The following is a 20,787-nucleotide window of genomic DNA, read 5'->3' as shown; positions in this document are numbered from 1 at the left end:
CGATGCAACTATAATCATAATTATTACTACTTGTTAAAATCTACTAGACATATCAACAAGACGTATCAAAATAGATAGGTCAAGGTACCCGCCTCCAATAGAAAGGTCCAATCCAATCCAAATCCGACGTCAACACGCATGTCTCGAATCAAAGTCCTGTAATATCAAACATATTATTTTAGCTAATTCTAAATTTAACTAGCTAAACTAAATCCTATTTGTATTAGGAACCTTAATTTGGATTGTCCTAAACAATCCAACCCAATTTAGCGAACCCTAAATTGGATCCATCATACTTATAGATGAAACTCAACATTTCCAGTAAACACACCTAATCTAATACAAATTTGATTCCATAAATTCATTCAACAACTAAGCATTCAAATAAGTTATTAATATTTTACTGCTAGTTCCCTCACCTCCTCTTCAGCAGCTAGCAAGTGCCAAGGATCAAGAAGAGACAACAGCAAGCTACTGACGCTATGATAGCCGGAACCAAAATAGGTCACTAATCTCCTCTTCTTCGGTGATGGCAGCACAGCAAGAAATCAAATGTTGGTGGTGGTCGGAACTAGGGCACAGACAGCGCGAGGAAGATGAGGATCGAGTGAGGCGATGCCGCGGAAGGCTAGGCACGGTGAGAGATCCGCTGGGGAGTCTCGGTGGTTGGCACAAAGGAGATTAGAGAGGGCGTCGGCGGCATCGACACCTAGGGTAGAAGCTGCTCGTGTAGTTGATCCTCGGTTGGCTTCGCCGTTGTCGGCTGTGGCGACCCAAGGGCGATGCGACCAAGAGGAGGAGAAAGTGACGGGGCCGAGAAGGAGCTAGGGTTCGGCGATAGAGGCGCTCGATAGTGGAGTGAGTAGGGGAAGAGGAGGAGAAGAAGCAAGGAGATGCGCCCAATTTCCCTTGGGCAGGGGTTATGAACTCTCAGGGAGAAGAGGAACGAACGCGAGCACGACGGCGGCGGCGCGTCGATTGGGGAAAGGAAGAAGAAATGATCGAAGGTTGAGGGCTTAGGCAACGGGGAAAGGAGAAAAAAGGAGGAAAGGAAAAGAAAATAAAAGGAAAAAAAAAGGAAATGAATTAAATAAAATAGACATTTCCTCATTAAAACGGGGTAGCCTAAACAGGCTTTCCCGACCCCAATTCTGATCCCCGTAACCTGAGCACGGTCTCCGAAAAATTTCTAAAAATTTCAGAAAATTCCCTTATGATTATTCCCCCTTTTTCGGTATTTTACACAGTCACCCTTGACCCATCTGGATTTCCTCATGCCAAGTATCCGGTTAATCCTTTGACCTACTTAGAATTCCCAACACCAGGTGTCTGGTCAACCTTGACCCATCTAGATCTCCACGTGTCTAGCTTCACTCACCAGGTCTTTCCATCTGCCTAGCTTCACTCATTAGGACTTTTCATCTGCATAGCTTCACTCACCAGGATTTTCTATCTGTTTGGCTTCACTCACCAGGGCTTTCACCTAGCTTCACTCACTAGGATTTTCCCACTGCCTAGCTTCACTCACCAGGACTTTCACTTGCCTAGCTTCACTCACTAGGCCTTTCACCTGGCTTCACTCACTAGGATTTTCCTATTGCCTAGCTTCACTCACTAGGTCTTTCACCTGACTTCACTTACTAGGATTTTCAACTGCCTAACCTCCAGTTAGGACTTTCTCAGTCAAGTATATGGTCAACCCTATGACCTACTTGACTTTTCTTCACATCAGACTGGTCAAACCTTGACCAAAGGGGAATTTCTCCAATAATCTCCCCAATCGAACGATTGCTTATGCAATCTCCAAATATTGTCAAACATCAAGACTCAAGCTTGAGTCAACTCAAGCTCAATCAACCTAGTTAACCTTGACCCAGGGATATTGCACCAACATTTTCAATCCTTTTGCATTTGAAGACAATCAAACTAAGTGTTACTATTAATTCGAAATCAATTTCAGTGCCTGCATTTCACTGAATATGCCATAGTTTCTAATTGTTAAGTTCAGCTTCAGTTCTTAATTTTTTTTTTATCATAACTGATTCTGTCATAGATTGCATTGTCCTTACTTACAATTTGTTGAAAAACTCACTATTTCTAATTTTAGCAGCCAGCTTCCAAGAAACATATTCCTGTTCAGTTGCAATTTTGAAGCTTTTTGAGTCCATGGAAGATAAACTCCTAGAGTTCAAATCTTTTGTAAATCTATCAATGTCAACTAGAAAGCCTCCAAGATGGAAAAATGATTAGTGGGTTGGATTCTTATTGTAGATTTTCAATAGGCTTGCACAAAGCAGGTTGCATTCATGTCCTAGGTCACACTTGCTGCATAAACAAATATGAACCTCTTGGACTAAGTTTTAGCACTGTAGAATTATGATGATTTCAACTTAAGTTATGAAGAACTCAACACATTATATGATAGAAAATCAAATTCAAACTGTTGATGGTCATACACAACATTAACATTTGGCACTGAATAGTTTCCTTTTTAACCTTTTTGCTGATGTGTTGTTTGCTTTTATTTGTTACTGATTATAGTTCAGATTTCCAGACCAAGTAATCCCTAAGTGTGGAATCTTGTTAAAACTGAAAATGTTGTAACCCAATTGATACTAAAAGGATAAGGACTCCTCTCCGGAAAGTTCAGTCCAGCTGACACTTCCAGCAATCAAATTTAGTGAAGTTGCATGTTCTTGAATTATAAGAGGCTAGAACAAGAGAAAAACCCAATTAACAATGAGATAAGAAGATTAAATTCTAGTTCGCAATTAGCATTCAACCAATTAAAGCTAAAATTCAATTCCCTTCAGATAGAAAATTCAGTTACAAGTTGGCACAATCTTTACTACTTTATCCAATGTTTCTTCATTGTTTTGTACAGATTTGAGCAACTTTTCATCATCTACAGGTAATACTCTTCCTTGTTTAGCTGGAAAATGATCTCAATTTGTGTGGTTCATAAATCATCAATTTAAACACCAAAACAACAGCTTTCAAACATTACAATTTCTATTTCAGCATCTCAGTTAAACACTTTGGCAATCTGTTCTCAGTTTAAAACTTGAAATAACTTGGCATTTGTTTCTAAAATTTTGATCACCAAGACCTTATATGATCCTTCATTACTCTTGTAAAATTTCTGGAAATAAAGATCAAGGATTCCATCTCAGATTTAAAACTCACAGAAACTGGGATTTTGAATTTCTGAACATCAATTCAAATTCTGAAATATGATCTTACTGATTTTTAATCAAGCTTTAACATTTCATCCCTATAGATTATCTCATTTAGCTTCCAATCAATACCAGCTTCAATTCATTTGGTTCAGATCAGAAAGACCAATTAAAAAGTTGACACAGTATTTGCAAATTTGGGCAGTTTTCAGCATTCAGTTTCACAGTTTCTATTTTAGCAATAAGAATTCTGTCCAATCCAATCTTTTCGAAAAACATGGAATGAAAAGAACACCATTTGTTACTGAAAATACAAGAGCTTCACTTGAATTTCTCAATGATTTGAGTGCCACTCCAAAGATTTTTTGATACACCTTGATACACAATCCTACATCTCCATGTTTCTACATATATTTTTTTTGGATCTGTAGATTTTTGCATTTGAGCATGTTCCTAAAATTCAGCAAGCCATGTTTCTGAAATTCACTTTCAGTAATATTCCAAATTTCAGCATTCATATTTCAATTCTGTTGTACACATAATTTAGCAACCTGATAAGTATCAATTCCTGAATTTCTAAATAATTTCATATTGCTTCATAAAGGATATGACTCAGGGATTGATTCCATTTAGCACTCCAGTATCCAATGTTTGAATTCAACTCCATGATTCTTCAAAATAGTTTAACCCCTTTAGCACAAGAAAACTCTTTCTTGCTTCAACTCATTTTCTGTTTCTGCATTCCCAGTAGTGATCAGCTTCCTTGTTTCTGCCTTTTTCCATGTTTCCATAATAGAATTTTTCAGAATTAGTGATGTTTCCGAAATTCAATGGTCTTTTTCAGCCTTCCATTACTATGGAACTCTGGAGTTAAAGCTTCATAATGGTCATTTAAGCTCCTTTCAGATTTGCAACAACACAATTTCAGAATTTGAAACTCACTCCCACTAATAGCTTCTAAAACTTGTTTCATTGCATGGGTTCAGTAATTTCTAGCTCTGAAATTTAGATATAAAGTTTGTATAGGTCATGGAGGGAGAAGAACACCATTTGTTTTGGATAATGTAAGTTCTTTACTGTTTTTTCTAACTGTTTTGAAGTACTGATCGAAATTAGTACAACTGATACAAACTTTTAAAACTCTTCACTTCTTTTCATTTCATTCTTTGTTGATGTCTTTGTGCTAAAATGCATCTATTTGCAATCATCCAAAAATTGAATAGCTTTCAATACTCCAAAATTTGGATCCCAGTTCAACGTTAGAGATTTCTAAGCAATTTTCATCTTGAATCTTGAGAACTCAACTCAAGTAATCCTCAAAAACTTTCACAAAAGCTAATGCCACCAAAGGTTTCAATTGAATTCCCATACATTAAAGAACCAATCCAAAGGCTCCAAGAATTCAAATAATGAAACTCATCCAATAGAAACAAAATGATCTCAAAGTATATTTCATACTTCCCCCCATACTTCAACTTTATCCATCTTGGCCAAATAATTCATCATATAACAAACAAAGTATCCACCTCTAAAAGATTAAGAAATGAGAGAAAATGATATGATATGATGATTAACAAGAAAATTAGCAAGAAGTTGTGTGGAAGAAAGAGAAGCAAATAAATTCACCTTCATAAGAATGATTCAATTATTGGTATTGTGGTTTTGAAATAACCAAAGCAAGTTCTAGAGTACAATCGCACAAGTGCATCACGCAAATAAGACTAAATCCTCACTAGGTATTAAAATTATCATCTCAATTTATCAATCAAGAATTCATAATTAAGTATTAACTTTATGTAGTCTAAGAATCCAATCATGGCAATGAATTTCAAAACTTAACAATCAAATTTAACTAGCTTTTAAAATTCTCTAAAATGATATAAAGAAATGTAAGGGGTACATTTTATTCTTTGAACCAAAGCTTCTTTGCAAAAATGAAATGATCTAACATAAAGAAATGATATCTACAATGAAGGATTTATTTTCAAAAACTGAAATCATACTATGTGAAAGTTAATGTAAGCAAATGAATTATTCATGCAACAAAGTAAATAAATGTATATCTACAAATGACAAATGAAAGGTGGAATGGAACAAACTCCCCTGAATTTCTGGTGGTCAAATACGGTTCAGTAATAGAAGCCAACTCGGAAGTGGAATACACTTAATGGTAGTGAGACTCTTCTTTATGTGATTAATATAGTCAAGTTCAATTACCTTCATCATCAAAGCCTCAATTGGATCCATGACTACTAAATACATATCCCAGTCTCACTTGAAACAATGAAACAGAAAAAATCACCAGACACAGGAAACTCAAAATTCCAAACACATGGATATATGAAATAAATACATATCAAGGCACTAAACAAAATATTAAAACAATCCTAAAATCACCAAACACTATATAGTTCCTCGGCAACGACACCAAAATATTGGTGAACGAGTCTATCACACTCGTAAATCAAAATTAACAATTTATATTCAATGAACTCCTTAATTACACAAAGATATTATAGTAACGAGTCTAGGGTCGAATCTCTCACAGAATTAACAGTAGGATGGTAATCTAGAATTGGTTGTTTTTCATATTTTTAGGATTTTTGACATGTAAATGGGGGTTATTTGATTTTGATTCTAAACCTAACAATTGAAATAGTAAAACAAGTAGGAAACTAAGCTAAAACTTAAATGAAATTTACTAAGTGCCAATAATTAATTCACAACGCATTGTCACTCTACGCTATATACTTCACCATTAAAACAAGTAATCTATGGTATGAAATAACAAGACATAAATGAAATCTAATCAAAAACAGTAAATGAAATGAAAAGAATCGATCCAACTCGCAACCAACTCTTCAATCAACCCTTTTGCGGTTACACAAAAGAATTTGCTCTTGGGAAACGCAACACCCATCAAGCAATCGATGAAGAAGAAGAACCCAACTCCCAGCTAAGGATAGATATGCCTTTGGGAAACATTCTTCAAGCAATCAACAAAGTGTAACGACCCAAATTTCCTCATTTTGAGCCTCAAAAATAATTCAAAAATATTTTTAAATGCTATAGAAAATTTCTATAGATTTTTAGAAAATTTTAGAATATTTTTATGTAATTTTTGGAGTTTGTTTGGTATTTTTACCAAGAGGAAGAAGTTTAAAAAAAAATATTGAAGCTATTTTTAGAAATTTTTAGAATATTTTTATGTAATTTTTGGAGTTTGTTTGGTATTTTTACCAAGAGGAAGAAGTTTAAAAAAAATGTTGAAGCTAGGTTTTGAACCCAAGACCTCGGACTTAGCCCGAGTCTTAACCGAATCCAACCAGCCAACTAGTCTGCGACCTGTTTGTGAACATATATGGGATGAAATATATATAAGCAATATTTAGGAACGTTTAAATAAATTGGAAATAAAAAGTGCGCGACTGAGGAATCGAAGCTACGACCTGGGATTTGGTTAAAGCCGGGCTGACCAAGTGTGCTAGCAATTGCTTGTTATTTAAGAAGAAGAAAAATTCTATTTAAGTAGTAGTTAGGAAACAAAGAATAAATAGGAAATAAAATGGTTGCAGCCGAGACTCGAACCCACGAACCGAGTTTTAAGCGAAACGCAGCCAACCAACTGACCCGCAAATATTTCGTGAAAAGGTAAGGCACGAAATATTCTTAAGCAATAGTTGATAATGGAAATTACCTTAGGTTATAAAAAGAGGGCTTAAGTGATTTTCAAAAAAAAAAAAAACCTAACTTTTCCTTTCTCCTCTCTCGGCGACGGCGTTTTCTCTCGGGTGAAAAACGCAGCAAAACTAGGGCATTGTCTTCCGGCGGCCGACTGAGGTTTTCCGAGGGGTTTTCTCCACGCCATCACGATCCTTCGTCGAGGAGGACCGGTGAGCACGAAGAGGAGGCCAAGATCTCAGCCAACCGAAACCCTAGAAGTTCTTCTCCTTCGATTTGAATTCAGGAATCGTGTTAAGCGTTTTCTCACCTGCGGTAGGAGTAGTTCGGATTTTTGTTAGCTTCTTATTTCTCTCGGAGCTTGTTGAAAACCCTAGAGTAGTTTTGGGATTGCTCCTGTTGCTTTTGGGCAGTTCGGGTTTTGATGTAGTGTGGTTGGATTTGAATCCTGTTTTGGTTTCTAGCGCAACTAAGTTTTTGTGAATTTTTATTCGTTGACCATGGGATTCATTGATTCTGTCGTGATCTTCAAAGAAAGATCAGAATGGGTAAAGTTCAAGCATGTGGTTTTACCTCAAGCTTTGTAGATAGAATTTGAATTTTGTTGTCCTAGAGCATGAAGAACAATTAATGTTGCATAATTCGGTTTTAAGGTTGTGTTGGATTCTTGCTTATTTGCTACCGTGAATCACAAAGAAAGGAAGTAAATAGTATAGTTTAAGCATGTGATTAGATGGTTCCTTTTTGTTAGATTTGTAGATTTAGTTAGTTTATGTAGCCTTGTATTAATTCTGATTAATGTGGCTGGTAAGGTTCAGATTTGTGCTTACTATGCTATCATGTTCTAGTCACAATAAAAGCTGTGTATGTTTCCAACTATGTTATTGTTTAGAGAAGTTTCTGTATTAGTATGAACAGCTTCATTTGAAGCTTAGAGCAGTCCTCTTTGGAGTTGCTGTACAGTACGGGGTTGCCTAAAGTTTCTGTAGATTTATTGAAGTGTCGGTGGTAAAGCATGCTTAAAGGTTTCCTTTACTCTATAAAAACACAAGCTGTGAATAAGTTTTTGTGTATAGGTCTTTATGTTAAAGTATTACAACAAGTTTAACTTGGCATAGATAAGGCATGTGGGTTAGATTCTTTAGTCTTATGATTTAGCATGTTGTTGGACTTTCCCTATTTGTTATTAGTTAAGCATGTGTAGTTTCTTTATTACTAGAATAGCATGAGCAGTATTGAATTATTAATAGTATGCAGAAATTTATTAAGTAGTATGCAGATTTTCGCGAGTTATATATGCAGATTTCTATTTAAGCTTCAAGGCAAGTTTTGTTAAAGCTTATAGTATACAGAATTTTGTAGCGAAGTATGCAGAACTTTAGTGCAGTTTAGATCTCTTGGTTGTGCAGTTTAGTACTTCAATGTTAGAAATTGTTTTAAACATTTCAGTGTCTTTTTAAGAAGCATTCTTTTATGAGAAGTATTAACAAGTATAAGAAAGATAAAAAAAAGAAAGAGAAAGGCCAAGACCTTAAGTAGATCCCAAAGTCAAGACTTTAAGGATTTTGGCACACAAGGTGCCAAAGAAAATGCCGAGACATTATATAGAAGTATTAAAAGATAACAAGTATTTTACTTTTATCAGTGGCACTGTGCTGGACTCTTAGTTGTCCTTGGGTTGGGCTCCCATAGTCGTCCCTAGGTTTAGATAACCTAGTAAACCCTACTAGATTCAGGACCAGCTATCTCGGGTCTAGTTAGGGATGCGCGCATAGCAAGTACAGTTGCCGGGCCCAAGTAGAAGTTGATTATTATTTTGAAGTATTATAAGTATAAGTTTTTGAACAAGTAAAGCAAGTTTTACATAAGTATAAAGTATTAAAGAATAAGTTTTAAACAAGTGAATTAAAGAATAAGTTTAGAACAGATAAATTAAGTTTCACTTTATTTTAAAATCAGCAAGTTGAGTTTTCTTTTATGCTAGCATGTTATTTAGATTAGCTTACTGTTCTTTGCTATTTTCTGAGCATGAGTAGCTTTACATGTTTAGCATTTCAGCATGTCTTGTTCTTTTATTAGTAGATGAGCATGAGTAGTCTTCTGTAAGTAATCAGTTAGATCATGTTATAGATATATGTACATGCATATCGAGATTTTTGTGAGTTAGATAGCGCTTACTAAGCATTTTACTTATAGTTTGCATTTCCTCTTACTGCAGATACAGGAAAAGAAAAGTGTTAGCAAAGGAAGGCGACAAGGAGGTGCGGATGGATGTGTGATGCCAGGACTATGGAGAGACCTGGGAAGTTTTGAGTTTTCATGTTTAGTGGATAGAAATAGTTGAGTTGTACCTTATGGTTTATGTCTTTTTAGATTGTATTTTCATTCCGCATTGTTAGTTTGGTTATTTTCCCACTGTTGGAGTTTTATTCATTTGTTATTGCTAGAATAGTTTATTTTTTTTAGTTGTTGTGTCTTATAAACTGCGTGGTTGTTTGATAAATGTTCCAGCCACCTGTGGTTGTGTATATTATGTTATGTATTAATGATTATGGTCACCAGTACAGGGGAGACTCTGCCGAAATTTTTCGGTAGGAATTCCTCATGGTTTTTAATTATACCGGTTAAGTAGAGTTAGTAGTTAAGTAACAGACACTCTTAGAGAGTAGTAGAGTATTAAGAAGGGTGGTCGTTACACAAAGAAGATCCGAATGCCTCATCTGAGAACAGATGTTGCTCACAGCTCTTAGGAAACGCCCTTTAAACTTGCAAATATATTTGTTAGATGATGGAAACTCGGATCAAGATCGCAGGCAGGGAAAACACCTCCTGTTGTGCTCTAATCCTTGGTTGTCGGTTGTTGGTTTGAGTCTCGGGGAGTGAAGTCATAGATTGGGGAAATGCCTCCAAATCTATGGCGATTATGAAAATGCAGACCAGCAGCAAAGTCGTCGTTGAAACCTCCATCCGGTGAACTTCCAGGTGGTCGAAAGATAGTCTAGAAGCTATCTTGAAACTCCCTCTCTGATGGCGGTGCTTGAGGAGATGATCGGAGACAGAATCGGGAGCTACGAGCAAAAAATCGTGAATGAACAGTAACCCGAGCTACAGTTCATTTGCGAGAAAACTGCATTTTATACCCTGGTTTAAACTGGACTTTGGATCTAGTTTGGATCTAGTTCAATGGAAGTTTTAGGGATTTGTGGAGGAGGATTTGACTTGGGTTAACCTCCTTGGAATGGGTTGAATCGAGTAGAATTAAGCTTCTTCATTTATTGTATGAACCAAGCTTGTTGACCCTTGATCATGCATTAATTGGAGTCAATTTAAGTGTCCTACAAAACAAAAATCAAATCATGAAGAAATATCATGAATTAGAAGAGAAATACACTTAAGCTCAAAACAATCATTCACATATAAACATAATAATAATTGTATATTAACACATGCAATTAAATCCAATAAGGCCACTATCAACCCAAAAGAATATGCCAAATAAATGAGTTATCAATAATCAACTAGGCTAGTCGATTACCATATCCCAATCGACTAAGGAAGTCGATTAGGAGAATTCCCATGAGCACGGTAGCTCACAGAATCGATTATAGCAATAGATTAACATCTGGGAATCGATTGAATCCCAACTTCAATTCAATTACAGCTGGTCTTTGTTGGATCGTGTAATTCAATAGAGGGGGGTGAATATCAATTTAAAAAACGTTGCAAAGAAGATCGAGTACGCAACGGAATGAATAAAATTAAAGCAACACTAACACAAGTAATTTTTTACTTGGTTTGGAGCCTATGATAACTTCTACTCCAAGGTCTGCACTCGTTGAGTACTTTTATTGGATAATCCAATAGCAATTTGAAATATTATAAAAGTAGAGTACAGAATTGCTTTTAAGAAAAAAATAAATACCGACAATAAAGAGTAAAAAAGAAAAACAACACTTTGTCGGTCGCAGCGTTGCAGGAGCACAGCAAAGCGAGCAATGGAAGATCTTGTGTTGTTCGTTGTTTTTGCTCTAGCCTTCACCCTCCTTATATAGGAGGCTCCGGGTACCCGGATCCCTTCCGGGCACCTGGAATGTGACGTAGCCCAACCAATCACGAAGCTCCACATGTCGACGTGCGTTGGAGGATAAAACTTGCTTCCGGGTGCCCGGATTACTTCCAGGCGCCCTGGCCCTTATTTTCCAGCAATCTCCTTCCTGCAAGAAAACGCTAGTCCGAGGTAAACGTAAATTATATATCCTATAAAATAGAGTGTTAGCATAGTTTATAATCAAACAGAATAGTAATTAGATTATGTCTCACCAAAACTGAAATCTAGTCAAAATCTCAACTTAGAGTTTCAAAATGGTTCTAAGTTGGATCGGCACCTAAGTTTCCTTCCAGGGAATGTATCCTTACAGTCACTCCCCTCCAGTGACTTACCTTAACTTACCTGCCAGACGTCTAGTCTGCTCTTCGACCTATCTGGATTTCGTGCCAGCTATCAGGTCAGCTCATTGACCTAGCTGGACTTTGTGCCAAACGTCAGGTCAGCTCGTCGACCCGTATAGGCTTCGTGCCAACTATATGTCAGCTCATCGACCTAGCTGGACTTCGTGCCAGACGTCAGGTCAGCTTGTCGACCTGTCTGAGCTTCGTGCCAGCTATCAGGTTAGCCCATCGACCTAACTGGACTATGTGTCAGACGTCAGGTCAGCCCGTCAACCCGTCTGAGCTTCTCCTGTACACTTCGTTGAAGTGTTAGACCAATATTAAACTAACATAACCTACTTTATCATTCATCAAAACTTGAGTTAGACCGTTAGTGGTAACCACACCAACAATCTCCCCCTTTTTGATGCAATGACAACCTGGGTTAAGTTAGTAAAAAATTATGCAAGTAAAAACAAGGTTTTTAAGTTAGTTGTTTTCTATTTGGTATTTCGTTGTTTTGTTTTAACTAACTTAAATCACCTAATCCTCCTCCTTTGTCATTCATCAAAAAGTAACACAGAACATTAAAAAAACAATGCAATAGAAGATTTGAATTAAGGTCAGATTGACTCGGGGGAGTCTAAAGTAGAAAACATAAAATTTTTACTTAAAAACTTTAGCCTTTAGTTTTTTCAAAAAACTGGCTAAATTTTTAAATTTAGAGAGATAGCCTTAGAAAGATAACTTAGTAATTTTTAAAGATAAAATTCGCAAATTTAACCTAATTTTTGAAATAAGCTTTTGCAAATTTAAAACATCTTTCAAATACAATTTTCAAATATACTATTTTTATAAACGGGTGATTATTAAAGCTAAGTCTAATTTTTAAATCAAATTTTTAAAACTAAGTTAAAATTTATTTTTCAAAACTAAGTTTGTAAAATCTAATTTTTACAATCAATTTTCAAAAATACGTTTAGAAAATCCAATTTTAAAAATCTATTTGGAAATCCAATTTTCAAAACCAACTTTAAAACTAAGTAAAAATCTATTTTCAAGATTGAGTTTGTAAAATCTAATTTTCAAAAATATGATTTCAAAACCAATTAAAAAAATTGATCTAATAAGAACTTAATTTTATAAAAGTTAGTTTAATAAATTAAAAAAAAACAATAGATTTACAAAATATTATTATTCAAAAACTAATTTTAAAATAAGTATAAAAATAGTTAATCCTTCCCCTGAACCTAATATAATTTTAAAATAAAACTTTTAAAATTATTTACCAAAAAATTATTTAAAGTAAAATTTTCAAAGTATATATATATATATATATTAAAAAAAAGTTGAGGTAGGATTTTAGAAAGAATTTTTTAAAAATCTATGAAATTTTTAAATAAAAAACTTAAGGAAATAATATTTTAAGTAAATTTGATCCTCCCCTGGATTTGATACTCCCTTAATTTATTACTCTCCCTTAATTTATCTCCCCCCTTAAGTTAACACTAAGGTTTGGGTATGTTAACGTTCAAAACCTTAACACATTTTTCTACCTAAGTGTTTAGGGGATTTAGGGTTAATAACACTTATGTTTATAAAGTATATTTTTTTACATAAGTATTTGTATATACTTGGTATAATTGTTTGATTAAAATAAGATTATTGAAATTAATCAATAATTAATTATTCTAAGTAAGTAATTTGTTACTAACTCAATAATAGTTAATCTTTTTCAATGGTTTATTGATTAACTTTTATTTTACTTGACTTATTTGAATAAATTTAGTATTAATTTATTTTATATTAATTGATTGAAAATATTAGGTACAATTTATTTATTTATTTTATTTACTTTTACGTTGAATTAGGATTAGTTAAGTTTAGAATTAATATTAATTTATTAAAGTTATTAAACAAAGTTAAATAATGTTAAGGTTCAATTTAAGTCAATCTTTAATTATGATTTAATTAGAGTAAAGTTAAGATATTGATTAATGTTGAAATTAAGATTGATTGAGTTAAATTAAATTTTAATTAGCTTTTTAATGTAAGGCTAATTAAGTACATTAGAGTACAGTTAATGTTTGAAAGTTTTTACTTTAATTATTTAATCAAATTTTAATTATTTGTCAAAATTTAAGTTTTAAATTAGTTTAATCTAGTTTAATTTTAAATGGAGTTTTAAATTTCAAGCTTAAGTTCAAGTTTGAAGTTCAATTTTAAGTTATAAATTCAGCTTTAATTTTAAATTCAAATTTAAGTTTTAAATTTATATTTTAAGTTTCATTCTTAAGTTAATTTAAGTTTTAAGTTATATTTTAAGTTAATCAAATATTAATAATTTAATTAGGATTTAGATTTATTTTAACTTTAAGTTTACTTGAAATGCTTTTTAAGTAAAAATAATTTTTTTAAACTAATTTTTAAAAGAATTATCTAAAACAAATTTAAAATAAAATTTTTTAAAAGGATTTAAGATGACTTTTAAATAATTTAAAAAGATTTTTAAAATAATTTTTAAGTAATTTTTAAAAGGATTTCGAAAATATTTTTAAATAATTTTTAAAATATTTTTAAAAATAGTTTTTAAAAATAGTTTTAAAAATATTTTTTAAAAAAAATTAAAAGATTTTTTAAAATAATTTTTGAAAGAGTTTTAAAAAGAATTTTTAAATGAGTTTTTAAAATAATTTTTAAAAGTTTTTAAAATAATTTTTAAAAGTTATTAAAATAATTCTTTAAAGTTTTTTAAAATAATTTTTTTAAAAGTTTTTAAAAGAGTTTTTAAAATAATTTTTAATGAATTTTTAAGATGATTTTCAAAAAATGATTTTCAAAGAATTTTTAAAATGATTTTCAAAGAATTTTTAAAATGATTTTTAAAGAACTTTTAAAAGAATTTTTAAAATGATTTTCAAATAATTTTTAAAATATTTTTTAAAGAATTTTTAAAATAATTTTTAAAATGATCCTTCCGTTCGGTCGACCGAACCAACTCCCTTCCATCTTTTCTGAAATCTAATGTTGATTCGATTTTCAGCATTTAATGACCATTAAGGGTTTGGTCGATCGATCCATCTTTTCAGTCGACCGAACAAGATCCTTCACTGTTCGTCGAGATTTGCTGAGATTCACATTTACTGCGCCTTTAATGTGATGATCGTTCGATCGACCGATCCATGTGTTCGGTCGATCGATCAATAAGCTTTCCTTCTTTTCTTCTGCTTGATATGAACTGTGCTGAGTCATTAAGGTTCGGTCGACCGGTCATCTTATTCGGTCAACCGATCAAGCTTTGATCCGACCCTGCTCTGTTTTGGTCTGAACAAATATCTGCTCTAAGTTGGCCTTGTTCGGTCGATCGATCATCTGGTTCGGTCGACCGATCAGATCAAACCTATAAAACAGTGTTAGATAATAATCATGTAAAACAGATATTAGCACAGTAAAAATAAATGCATGAATAATAATAATAGACAGTTCAACTGTCTTGATCTCAACTTGGAAACCTTTTCGGTTTCTTCAGTTGGATCAACAACCTTAGGTTGTTTCTTTCAGGAACACGACCTCACTGTCGCACCTCCAGTTGCTTACCTCAACTTATCTGAAAAACATTGGTCCTCCAGACTTGTTTGGACTTTCTCTGCTCAGTGTCTGATCACCTGATCCACTAAGACCTTTCCTACAATACTACATTAGCTAGCAGCAAGAATGCTATGGTAAAACTAAACTTAGCATCACCAAGATCTGCTGGTCTGGTCGACCCATCCGATCAACCTTGCTTGGAGTTCACTCCTCCAAGACTTCTCGTTACCTAAGGTTATCTTCCCCTAGGATTTTCTTCATCTGATTTCACTCACCAGAACCTAAGGTTACCACCCCTAGGGTTTTCTCCACCTGGCTTTACTCACCAAGACTTAGTATTCGGCTACCCAGGGATCAGGTCCTTCAGACCTATCTGTTGGATCATGAATTCGATAGAAGGGGGGTGAATATCGATTTAAAAATATCATAGAGTAAGCACGCAGCGGAAAAATAAAAACACAATGCTAACAAGGTTGTTTTACTTGGTTCGGAGCCTATGTCGACTCCTACTCCATGGGTCGCACTCATTGAGTGCTTTCGTTGGGCAATCACTACTAATTCGAAAAGATATTACAAATGCAATACAAGAATTAATTAGTAAAAGAAAAACAGACAATAAAAATAAGACAGAAAATGAACTTATCGGAGAGCCTTTGCAGCGTCGCAGGAACACAGAAGAGCAGATCGTTCATTGTTTAGCTCCAGCCTCTACCCTCCTTATATAGGATGTTCAGGGTGCCTGGATCCTTTCAGGCACCCTGAATGTGACGTAACTGAGTCAACCAATGAACTCCACGTGGCGAGGTGACTATGGGGATAAAATTTACCTTTGGGCGCCCAGATCCCTTCCGGGCCCCCGGACCCTTATTTTCCAGCGGTTTCCTTCATGCAAGAAAACGTTAGTCCGAGACAAATATATATATCCTGCAAAATAGAGTGTTAGTATAATTTTATCATCAAATAAAATATTAATTAGATTCCGTCTTCTCGAGACCAGAATCTAGTCAAGATCTCAACTTAGATATCCGAAATGGATCTAAGTCGGATAAACGCCTAATGTTCCCTTCCCGGGAACGCGTCCTCACAGCCACTCCCCTCCAATGACTTACCTTCACTTACCTGCCAAACGTTCGGTCAACCCTTCGACCCGTCTAGGCTTCATGCCAGCTATTGGGTCAGCAAGTCGACCTAGCTGGACTTCGTGCCAAATGTCCGGTCAGCCCGTCGACCCATTTGGACTTCGTGCCAGCTATCCGGTTGGCCCATCGACCTAGCTGGGCTTCGTGCCAAACATCAGGCCAGCCCGTCGACCTGTCTGGGCTTCTCCTGTACACTCAGTCAGAGTGTTAGATAACAATAAAACTAACTTAACATTTTGTCATTCATCAAAACCTGAGTTAGACCGTTAGTACTAACCGCACCAACACTATCCACATGGCTTCCACGATCTATCAAGATTTCCCTTCCCTAGCTTACAACTAGGACTCAGTATTTGGCTACCCAGGGATCAGGTCCTCCAAACCTATCGAATCCACCTGACTTCCACTATTTACCGAGATTTCTCTTGCCTAGCCTACAACTAGGACTTCCCTTGCCTAACCGCAGTTAGGACTAGTCACTCAATTGACTTCCCACCCTTGCCTAGCCATGACTAGGACTTCCCATGATCAAGCTCCATTAAACTTACTTAAACATATTTGTCGGACATTAAAACCTTGGAGGTCGATTGCACCAACACCAACAATTATAACTTAATTACCTTGAGGAATATTCTGTAGGTGCAATCGACCTCTAGGGTTTCGATATTTGACAATATGACCAAGCGTTGACCCAAACAGGACTTGATGTTTGGGAGAGAGAAGTCTAGTTAAGTCTAGATGACTAGAAAAGGTAAGCCCTAACCTAAGGTTAGGCAAAGTGGAAGTCCCGGTGAGTGAAGCCGGGCTCTAGTGAGCGAAGCTAGGTGGTGGAAGTCCCGGTGAGTGAAGTTGGACCCTAGTGACTGAAACTAGGTGGTGGAAGTCCCGGTGAGTGAAGCCGGGCCCTAGTGAGTGAAGCTAGGTGCAGGAAGTCCTAGTGAGTGAAGCCAAACCCTAGCGAGTGAAGCTAGGTGGAGGAAGTCCTGGTGAGTGAAGCCAGGCAATGGAAGTCCTAGTGAGTGAAGCTAGGCAACCCTAGGAGGTAACCCTATGTTATACTTGATATCTGTTAATATTGTGTTAACTCAGTGTTGTAGGGAAGCTCAGCTAGGTTGACAGGTTGACCAGGTAGCTGACACGAAGTCCAGACGGGTCGAAGGGCTGACCGACGTCTGGTAGGTAAGTACAGGTAAGTCACTGGAGGAGAGTGATTATGAGGACGTGTTCCTGGGAAGGGAACATTAGGCGTCGATCCGACTTAGATCTATTTCGGACACCTAAGTCGAGATCGTGACTAGATTCTGGTCTCGAGGAGACGAAATCTAATTAATATTTTATTTAATCATAAACCGTGCTAACACTCTGTTTTGCAGGATATATAATTGCCTCGAACTAACGTTTTCGTGCAGGTAAAAAGCTGCCGGAAAACATGGGTTCGGGCGCCCCGAACAGGTCCGGCCGCTCGGAGGTAAGATTTCTCCACAAACATCTCCTCGCCACGTGGAGATCTCTGGTTGACTCGACTACGTCATATTCAGGGCATCCAAAAGGATCCAGGCGCCCCCCGAACCTCCTATATAAGGAGGGTAGAGGCTGAAGTCACAATAACAACAAAAGAACTACTCTTCTGTGCTCCTACGACGCTGCAAAAGCTCTCCGACAAAGTGCTAGTTTGTTTTGTCTTTCTTTTCTTATTGTCGGGGTTTATTCACTAATTAATTTTTGTACTTAGTTTGTAATAAACTCTCGAATTATAAGTTATTGTCCATCGAAAGCACCCTTGCGTGCGGGCCTTGAAGTAGGAATCGCCAAAGGCTCCGAACCAAGTAAATCATTATGTTTGCTTTGACTTGTTTATTTTTCTGCTATATACGTATCTCAATAATTTTTGAATCGCTATTCACCCCCTCCTCTAGCGAAACTCTTTGATCCAACATATTCAAGTCATTCCTCCTACTAATAGCATCTCTTAAGACTCTACCATCTACCGTAGATGCTTCAAAACTCGATAAGATATGGCTAAACTACATGTTTAATGTACATACTGTAAGACCGTTGGATTCGATAGAGGGGGGGTGAATATCGATTCGAAAATCTCGAGTTAAAACGCAGCGGAAAAGTAAAGAAGTAAAGAAATAAACACGGTTGATTTTTTACTTCGTTCGGAGCCCCCGTACTCCTTGAGTACCTTCGTTGGGCAATTCACTAGCAATTCGGATAATTACAATTTACGTACAAATATTGCTAATGAAAAGAAAGAAAATAAAGCTAACCGACAAACAATGAATTAAAAAGAGAGCCGGAGTGGGTCGTCGGAGCTTTGTGACGTTGTTGGAGCGCAGAGCAGCAGAGTAATTGGACTCAGAGTTCTCAGAAGACTGATGTGTTGAAGCTCCTGCCTGGGGCTTCTTTTATATGCTGCTCCGGGCGCCTTCCGGGCGCCTGGAGTGTGACGTAACACTCCCAACCAGCATGCTCCAAGTGTCAACGCCGTCAGGATAAAGTTTGCCTCCGGGCGCGGATCCCTTCCGAGCGCCCGGATCCCTTCCGAGCGCCCGGACCTCCTTTCGCCAGAAAGTCCTTCTACCTACAAAACAATGTTAGTCCGAGGCAAATAAAATGCCTACAAAACGTTTTAGCACATTTTATAAGTTAAACATCAAGAGTATGACTTAGATTCCGTCTTCGAGACCGGAATCTAGTCACGATCTCGACTTAGATATCCGAAATGGATCTAAGCCGGATCGACGCCTAATGTCCCTTCCCGAACGCTCACAGTCACTCCCCTCCGGTGACTTACCTCACTTACCGCAGAGTCAGCCCGTCGACCCGTCGGACTTCTCGCCAAGCGTCCGGCCGTCGACCCTCTTGGACTTCTCGCCACTATCCGGTCAGCCCGTCGACCTAGTTGGACTTCCAAGCGTCCGGTCAGCCGTCGACCGCTTGGACTTCTCACCAGCTATCCGGTCAGCCCGTCGATCTAGCTGGACTTTTCCTGCACACTTGATCAAAGTGTCAGACAACAACACAACTAACTTAACCTATTTGTCATTCATCAAAACTTGGGTTAGACCGTTAGTGCTACCCGCACCAACAACAACCTGGTTAAGTTAGTGAAAGCATATGTACGAAACAACATGCATTTGTGTGGTTTTAAAGTTAGTTTGTGTTTTCAAATTGGTTTAGCTAACTTAACCACCTAACCCTTCTCCCCCTTTGGCATTCATAAAAAAGTAAGCAGGGGTAAACAAGCATAGTGTAGAGTAATAAGAAGTTTGGTTAAAAAATAGTCAAGTTGACTTGGGGGAGTTTAAGCTTTTGAAAATTTGTTTAAAGCATTAGCTATTAGAAAGCTAGCTAAGTTTTCATTTTCAAACACAAGTTTTCAAAAACCAGAATTCCAAAACTAAGTTTGAAAAATTTATTTTTCAACACTAAGTTTGTAAACGATTTAATTTAAAACTTAAGTTTTGACAGTGATTTAAGTTTGAAAAAATCTAACTTTCATAATTTTTAACACTTGAGTTTTTGCAAATCAAATTTCAGTTTGTAAATATTGATTTTGAACTTTACTTTTAGTTTTCAAAGGAGTTTGGTAGAACTAATTTTGATAAAGTAAAATAATTAAATCTAATTTTCAAAAATCAAAATTTTAAAGTTCAAAAGTACTAGTTTCAAAACCATTGTTTAAAATATTTGAAAAGTTGAGTTTTCAAAAACTAAAAAAAAGTTTGTGATTTAAAACAAACAATTTTGAAAGAATTTTCACAATTTTAAGCAAGTTGATAGTGAAAATTGATTTTCAAAATTAAGGAAAGTGATTTTGAGAAGCTTAGTTTGTAAACTTAAGTTTTGAAAAATCTAATTTCCACAATTTTCAAAACTAAGTTAAATCTAATTTTCAGAATCAATTTTCAATAAAAAGTAAAACCCAATTCTTAAAAACAACTTAGTTTTATAAGAGTTAGTTTTCAAAAGTAGGTTTAAGAAATTTTTAGGAGAACATTTTTCAAACAAGATTTAAAATATTTTATATAAAGGAAAATTTTTAATTAATTCCTCCCCCTGAACCTGACATCACTTTAACCAGCTGTCTAACCAATTAGGTACTAACTAACTATCAGAAGATAGTAGCTTTCACTTGGTTATGATCAGTTAGTGTTTGACTTGACTGATGAACTTTAATCTGATTAATATCTGAATTGTATTTAATGTCCAGACTTATGTTGATGCACTGAAATTAGCATCTTAAGTCCAGACAGTTGGCCTATGCATCTCACCCCTTTCTATGTTTATCAAACACAAGCAAGGTGAGCCTAAGATGTTGGTGAGATGCTCAAGAACTAAACCTATGGGTACATGCTTTCTAAGGATTCAAAACTAGTCTAAGGTCAAAACTATTTTTGAAAAATCTAAAAATGGAAAGTTTCGAAAACAAGCAAGTTTAACCTATAATTTGATAAAACCATTTTTGAAAGTATTTTGAAATTTCCTAGTCTATTGAGCACATCCCCAATTTTCGTCGTAAGTTGCTAAATTCACTCTCAGGGAGTGGTTTTGTAAAAATGTCAGCTAAATTTGATTTAGACTCAATGTACTTGAGTTCAATATCACCTTTAGTAACATGATCCCTGATGAAGTGATGCCTAACTTCAATATGTTTGGTTCTTGAATGATGTACAGGATTCTTGGTTAAGTTAATCGAACTTATATTATCAATTAATACTTTTACATTTGTGATATTTAAGTTGAAATCTTTTAGAGTATGCATCATC

The sequence above is a fragment of the Zingiber officinale genome, chromosome 10B (assembly GCF_018446385.1).
Source record: "Zingiber officinale cultivar Zhangliang chromosome 10B, Zo_v1.1, whole genome shotgun sequence".
Lineage (NCBI taxonomy): Eukaryota > Viridiplantae > Streptophyta > Magnoliopsida > Zingiberales > Zingiberaceae > Zingiber > Zingiber officinale.
This window is presented reverse-complemented; position numbering follows the sequence as displayed.